Consider the following 10,267-nt stretch of genomic DNA (forward strand, 5'->3'; position numbering starts at 1 on the left):
TGTGAAGCTATTAAAAGCCAGCTATGGAGCACTGAAGGCTTAAATAAAGTGGCTATAAGTTACCTAAATAAAAAGAAGAAATTTATGTTTTCAGCAAAAGGATTTATCCTTATAAATACATTATAAATGAAATATGGGTTTAAGCCCATTTGTTTAAATATAAAAGTCTGGTGTTTTACAAACTCTGAATTTATTTCTTAACTACGATCCTGATGAAATTTTTCCGCTTCGTATTTAACACCGGTACCACTTGACTGGTTCACGGCTCCCGCTTCCAGGGGTGGGGTCAGGGGTTGTGATAGAAAGTGGTATCAGAGCCATTGGTTTAAGCTATTTAAGTGTTCTTCTAATACTTAAACTTAAACATTAATGTTAGGAAATTAATATATAATAATTTATGTGTTATTCTGTAAATATAAAAATCATATACATGTTGAATATTTTTATATTATTTCCATAGTATCATTGACAAAAGTGTGTCCGATGCTTTCCAACATATGTCTTATTCGGAGATGGACGAAGAACCATCCAGAGCCATATTTGGATATGAAGCGGATGCGAAAGGATCTTTCATTTTTAAAGCCAAATCTACCGAACCTATACCACCTAAGAAGAAAGGATGGTTTAATAATGAAAAAAAGAAAACCACAGTAGCCACTATAACCTTATCTGAAGGAACCACTCAAATCCATTAACAAAGCGATTGTGGGAAGAACTCGACCGTAGATTAGCAAACTGTGATATGTTTCAACCTATATCCGAAGAAACAAACTCAAACCTACATGTTTACCCAGAACCTATCCAAATGATTCCTCAACCAATAACCGCATGTCGCAGTCCCCAACCCCGACCCCGGGAGCGGGCGCCGCGAGGACATCTGGATCAGTGGTATCGGTGTTTATTAATTTGCCAGCGGAATACATAAGGATCATAGTTAGGAAATATTTTTATCAGAGTTAAACACCAAACTTTTTATAATAATAAATCACTGGGATAAAACGCAAGTTCATTTGACAATACATTTGTAGGGATAAACCCTAATTATTTAAAACAAAAACTCCTTTTTATTTAGGTAACCTTTATAGCCACTTTTCCAAGCCTTCAGTGCTCTCCAGCTGGCTTCTATTGGCTTTCACATTTTGTTACCTAAAACGCGTTTCATAAAGATTTTATCAGCAAGAAATACTGGCGAGTGCATCCCAGATTAATCAAAATAGTTTTTCAACTTTATAGAATTGAGGGCATCCGCAATTACATTTGCTTATACCTGTTCAATTACTCATTCAGTACTGTCAACACCTGACCTGTGGGTCATATTACTCATTGGCTATCTCATTGTCCAATGGTAACGTCTTTCATATTTTGTATACAAAACCTCAACATACCGGCAGTAATTATAGAATCACAAATACTCAATTACTCTTAAGTGTAATTTAAAACATTTGAGGTTTTGGTAAAACATTTTGACTCACAAGGTAATTTACAAAAAAAGGTGGTAAAAAGCAGATGTACTCACTTTGTAGAGTTAGGTGATACTACTATAGCTTCCTGGTGATTCTCCTGGTTAATATCTATTAAAATTAAACAATGCACACGTGTTAGTAAAATAACCCAAATCACATTAACGATACAACTCGAGACAAAATTCCAATGACTGAGTCAGGCAGAGCCTTGACATGCATTACGGAATCCTAGATCAATCGGGTGTACACACGAGACAGAACTCCAACGACTAAGTTGGGTAGAGCCGACATGCGTTACGGAATCCTAAATCGATCGTGCAGGGTAATAGCAGGGTTATAGTACTTACAACGAGGCAGAGCTTCGCTTTATAGTGGGTATTATGTCCGGGTATTGCTTTAACTATTCAGAAATTGAGAGAGAAAATTCAGAATTGAATGAAACTCAAATGAGCTCGTCGACCCTATTTATAGGCCAGATCTTTGGCGGCTCACGACCTGCGAAAGAGAAGGCTAAGGCCTTCGCGGCCTACGACAACCCACGTGTTGCTTATAGCTTCGCCGAGTCAGGGGTATAGCCTCGATGAGTCACCTGCCACATGGCACTATGCCTTGTCCGACAAACAAAGGCACTCGTGGCCCGCGACTGATGAAGGTATGGTGGTCACGCCCCGCGAGCGACCCCCAAATCTCTTTTTTCTTGATTTTTCTACGTATAGGGTTATTTCTGGTTCGTTTCTCCCGGAACAGGTGTGGGTATTTCCTTTTCATTTCTGACTCGAGTTCCCATGTGTATTCTGGTCCTCTCTTAGAATCCCATTTTACTTTGACCGTAACTAGTCTCTTATGTTTGAGATTCTTGATCTTTCTATCTTCAATCTGAACGGGTTTCTCGGTAAACTTAAGTTTCTCATTTACCTCTATATCCTTAAGAGGTATCACTAGTGATTCGTCTGCTAAGCACTTTTTGAGATTACATACATGAAACACATCATGTATTCCTGCCATTTCATCTTGCAGTTGTAGCTGATAGGCTACGGGTCCTATTCTTCTAATAATCTCAAAAGGTCCAACATACCTGGGGCTTAGTTTTCCTCTTTTAACGAATCTGACTACTCCTTTCCATGGAGAAACTTTGAACAGTACTTTATCTTTTACTTGAAATTCTAAAGGTTTTCGTCTGCTATTTGCATAACTTTTTTTGGCGATCTCGTGCTGCTTTTAGTCTTTCCTTGACTTGAATTATCTTATTTGTTGTTTCTTGTACTATCTCTGGTCCAGATAATTGCTTTTCTCCAATTTCTGCCCAACAGACTGGAGTTCTGCACTTTCGTCCATAAAGTGCTTCAAAAGGTGCAACATTAATGCTTGTATGATAACTGTTATTATATGAAAATTCTATTAATGGTAAATGGTCGTCCCAATTTCCTCCCAAATCAATTACACAGGCTCTAAGCACATCTTCCATCGTCTGAATTGTCCATTTACTTTGTCCGTCCGTTTGTGGATAATAAGTTGTGCTTAGATTTAACCTGGTTCCTATTGCTTTTTGGAAACTTGTCCAAAAATGAGAAGTAACACGGCTATCTCTATCAGATACGATAGATAAAGGAATTCCATCTAATGAAACTATTTCATTTACATAAAGCTTGGCTAACTGTTCCATACTGATAGTTTCCTTTATTGGTAAGAAATGAGCAGATTTGGTTGATCTATCTACAATCACCCAGATTGTATCATTTCCTTTTCTTGTCTTGGGTAATTTGGTAACAAAGTCCATTGTTATCAATTCCCATTTCCATATTGGTATCTCTAATTGTTGCAATAGTCCTGAGGGTTTCTGATGTTTAATTTTAACTTGTGAACAGGTTAGACATTTAGCAATGTAGTTTGCTATATCCTTTTTCATTCCTATCCACCAGAAATTCTTCCTTAAATCTTGATCCATCTTATCACTTCCGGGATGTATCGTATACTTAGACTTGTGAGCTTCTTCTAAAATTCTATGGCGTAGGTTTCCTTGTTTAGGTATCCGCATCCTTTTCTTATGGAACTTCCAGATTCCATCTGTTCCTTGTTTTAATTCCTTAATCATTCCTTTTAATCTTTCAGCATCGTCCTTGATTGCTATTTCCTGTACTTCTCTGATTTGCTCATTTAAATCTACTTGTAGATTTAACCTGGGAGAACGTACTCGTTTCGGCTTTTCATGATACTTTCGACTTAAAGCATCAGCTACCACATTAGCTTTTCCAGCATGATACTGGATATCACAATATAATTACTAAGGATTTCCATCCAGCGTCTCTATCTCATATTTAATTCCTTTTGCCCAAAAATGTACTTTAAACTCTTATGATCGGTGAAGATAACAAATTTATTTCCATATAAATAGTGTCTCCAAATCTTAAGGGCAAAAACTATGGCTCCTAACTCTAGATCATGGGTTGTGTAATTCTCTTCATGTTTCTTAAGTTGTCTAGAGGCATAAGCTATAATCTTTTGACGTTGCATCAACTCACATCCATATCCTAACTTAGACGCATCACAATAGACTATAAAGTCTTCAGTTCCTTCTTGTAATGCGAGTATGGGTGCGTTGGTTAACCTTTGCTTAAGAATTCTAAAAGCTTCTTCCTGTTTTGGTCCCCATTCAAACTTAACTGATTTGCAGATGTCCAAATGAATTCCTTCATGATTAACCAGATGTCCAAGGAATTGCATTTAGTAATCGCCTCGATCTTTGTGGGATCCACATGAATTCCTTCATGATTAACCAGATGTCCAAGGAATTGCACTTCTTGTAACTAAAATTCACATTTTGAGAATTTAGCATAAAGCTTCTCTTTTCTCAACAATGTTAGAAGTGTATACAGATGCGCTGCATGTTCCTCTTTACTCTTAGAGTAAATTAGAATATCATCTATAAAGACAATTGAGACTTTATCCAGGTATGGTTTACATATCCTGTTTATCATGTCTATAAATGTGGCTGGGGCATTGGTTAAACCAAATGGCATGACGGTAAATTCATAATGACCGTACCTATACTTTCAGTTGATGATACCCTAAGCGTAAATCGATCTTAGAAAAGAATCGAGCTCCTTGAAGTTGATCGAACAGATCATCGATTCTCGGTAGTGGGTACCGATTCTTAATCGTAACCTTGTTCAAGTCTCGATAATCAATGCACATACGCATTGATCTGTCTTTCTTCATAACAAACAACACCGGTGCTCCCCACGGTGATGAACTTGGTTGTATAAAACCTTCTTAACAAACAACACTTCTCTGTCGTAGCCCCCGACCCCTACCCCGGGAGCGGGCGCCGCGAGGACATCCATATCAGTGGTATCGGTGTTTCTTTATTTGGCAGCGGAATACATCAGGATCGTAGTTAGGAAATATTTTTATCAGGGTTAAACACCAAACTTTTTATAATAATAAATCATTGGGATAAAACCCAAGTTCATTTGACAATACATTTGTAGGGATAAACCCTAATTATTTAAAACAAAAACTCGTTTTTATTTAGGTAACTTTTATAGCCACTTTTCCAATCCTTCAGTGCTCTCCAGCTGGCTTCTATTGGCTTTCACATTTTGTTACCTGAAACGCGTTTTAAAAAGATTTTATCAGCAAGAAATACTGGCGAGTGCATCCCAGTTTATTCAAAACAGTTTTTCAACTTTACAGAATTGAGGGCATCCACAATTACATTTGCTTATATCTATTCAATTACTCATTCAGTACTATCAACACCTGATCCGTGGGTCATATTACTCATTGGCTATCTCATTGTCCAATGGTAACGTCTTTCATGTTTTGTATACAAAACCCCAACATACCGACAGTAATTGTAGAATCATAAATACTCAATTACTGTTAAGTGTAATTTAAAACATTTGAGGTTTTGGTAAAACATTTTGACTCACAAGGTAATTTACAAAAAAGGTGGCAAAAAGCAGATGTACTCACTTTGTAGACTTAGGTGATACTACTATAGCTTCCTGGTGATTCTCCTGGTTATTATCTATTAAAATTAAACAATGCACACGTGTTAGTAAAATAACCCAAATCACATTAACTGTACAACTCGAGACAGAATTCCAATGACTGAGTCAGGCAGAGCCTTGACATGCATTGTAGAATCCTAGATCAATCGGGTGTACACACGAGACAGAACTCCAACGACTGATTCGGGCAGAGCGAACATGCGTTACGAAATCCTAAATCGATCTTGTAGGGTAATAGGAGGGTTATAGTACTTACAACGAGGCAGAGCTTCAATTTATAGTAGGTATTATGCCCGGGTATTACTTTAACTATTCAGAAATTGAGAGAGAAAATTCAGAATTGAACAAAACTTAAATGAGCTTGTCGAACCAATTTATAGGCCTTCCCAGGTCTCCCCGGCGTTCCCTCAAAAGAGAAGACTCAGGCCTTTGTGGCCCGCGACAACCACGTGTCGCTTATAGCTTCGCTGAGTTAGGGGTATAGCCTCGATGAGTCACCTGCCACGTGGCACTATGCCTTGTCCGAAAAACAAAGGCACTCGCGGCCTGCGACAGATGAAGGTATGGTGGTCGCGCCCCGCGAGCGACCCCCAAATCTCGTTTTTCTTGATTTTTCTAAGTATAGGGTTATTTCGGGTTCGTTTCTCGCGTACGGGGTATATTTAGGAACGTTTTAGGGTCACATTAAGGGTTCTAGGAGGGTTGTTATACCGCATTTAACCCAAAGGAAATCTCAAGGATACCTGTACCAGCACCAAATCAAATGGAACAATTGGGGGCCAATGACTAGGAATCTAAGAACCTCATACAAGACCCTTATCTCCAGCCACAACCACAATTTCCACCATACATCCCGAATGCCTACCTAGCCATGAGCTCTGAGAATATAGCTGAGTTGAGACAATATGGAGAGGAACTTTTGTCAGAAGGACACCCATTCCGTAATATAGGAGAAAAGCTCGCCTGCAAATACGACGAGAGGGAACTGCATATATATATATATATATATATATATATATATATATATATATAGAGAGAGAGAGAGAGAGAGAGAGAGACCGGATCGGGAGAAAACACTCAAAAGTGTGAGAACGCTTCCTGGCCCAACACGTGTCATGCCGCTTAGAAAAGGGCGGAGGGGCTTTTTTGTCCTTTCATCTTCTGGTTTTCCAGTTCCGCTTTTCCCAATATTGTTTTAATTTTTGGTTTATAAGATTTTTGGCTTTAACCAAATTCAATAATTAATGGCGTTTTAATGGTTTCATTGTATCAACATTTTGACATTTATGGCGTTTATTCAAATCGTATGCCATTGTAACCCAGGGGTCAGGAAATCTATTTGAATGGCGTTTTTCAAGGCGTTTTAAACAAGTTGCCCCATTGTTCTATTATTTTTTATAAACATTTTGGCGTTTGGGTTATCTTGGCGTTTTACAATTGTTGGATTATATTTCAAACACAGTAAAAAAAGTACAAGCGAAGAAAATAAATTAAAAATCCTACTCGGATCTCTCTTCACAATATTCACTGTCATCAGTCTCTTTGTTCTTTAATAGTACAAGAACTGACATCAAAATATGGCATTTTATGTAAAACTTAACAAACCCATCGGTTTGATTATTTTGCCTGCTCGTCTGTTGAAGTGGCTTTTTGTGGATGTTTGGGGACATAGATCTATGACGTGTGGGTGGGTTTTTCGCTTTTTCTTCATGTTGATCTTCATCTTTATAATCATCCCACTCTTCAGTGTCATTGATCTCTTCTCTTCATCCAAGCCTTCTTCAAGAACAAAAAAAACAAAATGCCATATGACTGGCATTAGTATCTTTTTCTTGAATTTTTGTCCATCTCATGCAGTAAAATATTACTGAGTTAGTCGCCTCCGCTATCAATTCATTCAGTGAAACTTGACGAATAACAATACTGAATATCCAAGACAGCATATTAGCCATCTTTGATTTTTTTTGGCGTTTTACAGTGAGTGGTATTTAGTAGTATTGGCGTTTGTTTTTTTTTTTTTTTGGTTTGATCAAATGGAAGTTGCTGAGATGTATCTTTTTATAGGATCTCTTTTTGGCGCCTAAATTAGGCGGTGCGTTATTATAATAAAGTATTCGTCTTTTCAGTTACTGTTTGTAATTATTTTTTTTTGACAAGCTTTATCTCTGAAGTCTGTAACACGTCTCATCTTTCAAGTTTGGTGTTTTAGATTCTAATATAATAAATTTTCCCTATCTTCAGTTTTTCTGTTTTGAAGTTACTGTTTCTAGTTACATTTTCAAATTTGTTTTTTATTTATTTTTTCGGTTTATTATAATACTTTTTAAACTAATTTTATTATAGTTTGGGAGTTTTGGGGGCGTTTAACGGGATGATATCGTTTAAACAAGCTTTTTGGCTTTTTTGGCGTTTTTATTATATATGGTGCTTTTATTATACAACAATCAACAGAAAAGGAAAATAAAAAAAGAATACATAAAAAAGTTTTTTATAATACTTGTCCTAAGTAATTTTAGGATGGTTTCATAAACGCCAAAGGTGTAACACATTTGTTTTTTGGCGTTTTTATTAGATATGGCGTTGTTTATTAAATAACAATCAACTGAAAAAGAAAATTAAACAAAATAAAATAAATATTGATCTTCAAATCTTCACTGTCACCAGTCTCTTTCTTCTTTTGAAACATCTTCACTGGCTGTTTCGACTTTCGTATGAAATCAGCCTCTTTTTCTATAATTTTTGTCCATCTCATGCAGCAAATGTTATTGAACTTACACCCTTTCAGCCAAAATGTTATCTTTTTTAGCGTTTTACCGAGAAAAAAAACGCCACAAAATAAACCATCTTAAAACTGTAAATTTGATCATGCTAAAATCAATAAAGTGTTGCTGTATGGTGTTGGATAACATTATTAATCATCAGTAAGAAATATAACTAACAATGTTGTCCACACCATACAGCTACACTTTATTGACATCAATATATTTGATGTTTGGGTTTTCTGGCGTTTATTAGTCGAATGGTATATATTAAATATGGCGTTTGAGGTTTTTGTTTGTGTTTTTTAATCGAAGGTCTGAGTTGTTGTATATATAGGATTTTTGGCGGTTTTTTAGGCAGGATTTTACTATAATTAAGTTTGGCGTTTTATATCTAATGGCGTTTTAGCAGAATGCTGTGTGATTTTTGTTTTGGCGTTTTATTTTCATGAGATGGCATTTTGTTTGGAGTAGTCAAAAGACGCTTTTACCCTTACTGAAGCGCGTCCACGTAATAAAATTGATGTTATTTACGAAAACGCTACGCATATATATATATATATATATATATATATATATATATATATATATATATATATATATATATATATATAATGATAGGGGTCGGGATTTAGAGAAAACGGTAGAAAGTGTGAGAACGGTGAGAACGCTTATCGATCGTCCGATCAAAACAATCTATGGACTAGATTGGCGCGGTGGCGTTTTCGTAAATAACATCAATTTTATTACATGGACGCGCTTCATTAAGGGTAAAAGGGTCTTTTGACTTCTCCACATAAAACGCCATCTCATGAAATAAAACGCCAAAAACAAAAATCACAGACCATTCCCAGTAAAAACGCCATTATATATAAAACGACAAACTTAATTAGAGTAAAATCCCGACTAAAAAAACCGCCAAAAAAATCATATATACAACATCTCAGACCTTCAATTAAAAACACACACAAAAACCTTAAGTGAGGATGTTGTCCATTTCATTGAGTAAAATCTTATTGACTAATCCTCAACTTCCATCCAATTTATAACGCCAAATCATTCAAAAACATTATTGAGCTTTGTTGTCAATAAAGTTTAGCTGTATGGGGTGGACAACATTGACAATTATCGTTCTTAACAGAGGATTAACAATGTTGTCCATCTCATACAGCAAAACATTATTGATTTTAGCATAATCAAATTTTGAGTTTTAAGGTGCTCTTATTTTGTGGCTTTCTTATTATCAGTAAAACGCAAAGAAGTTAAAAAATCAAAAATCGTTGATTGTGAAATTCAAGATTGGTGGCTGAAGGGTCTAAACTCAATAACATTTTGCTGCATGAGATGGACAAATCTTCAAGAAAAAGATGTTGATGTTAGACTGTGTGCTTCCAAACAGCCACACATAAAACTACTTGAAAAACAAAATGAATCATACGAAAGTCGAACCAGCCAGTTAACATGATTCAAAAAAGAAGAAAGAGTCTGGTGACAGTGAACATTTGGAAGATCAATTGTTTATGTATTCTTTTTTTTTTATTTTCCTTTTCAGTTGATTGTTATATAATAAAAACGCCATATATAATAAAAACGCCAAAACAACCAAAATGCTTGTTTAAATGATATCATCCCGTTAAACGCCACCAAAACTCCCAAACTATAATAAAATCACTTTGAAAAAGTATCATAAAAAACCCAAAAAAAAATAAAAAATAAAAAGCAAACTTGAAAATGTAACTAGACACAAAAAATACAAATTAGTAATACTAATGATAGGGAAACTTTATTATATTAGAATCTAAAACGCGAAACTTGAAAGATGGGACGTGTTACAGACTTCAGAGATAAAGCTTATCAAAAACAATAATTAAAAACAGTAACTGAAAAGACGAATACTTTATTATAATAATGCACCGCCTAACTTAGGCGCCAAAAAGACATCCTATAAAATGATACGTCTCAGCAACTTCCATTTGATCAAACAAAAAAAAAAAAAAAAAACAAACGCCAATACTACTCACTGAAAACGCCA

The sequence above is a fragment of the Helianthus annuus genome, chromosome 12 (genome assembly GCF_002127325.2).
Source record: "Helianthus annuus cultivar XRQ/B chromosome 12, HanXRQr2.0-SUNRISE, whole genome shotgun sequence".
Lineage (NCBI taxonomy): Eukaryota > Viridiplantae > Streptophyta > Magnoliopsida > Asterales > Asteraceae > Helianthus > Helianthus annuus.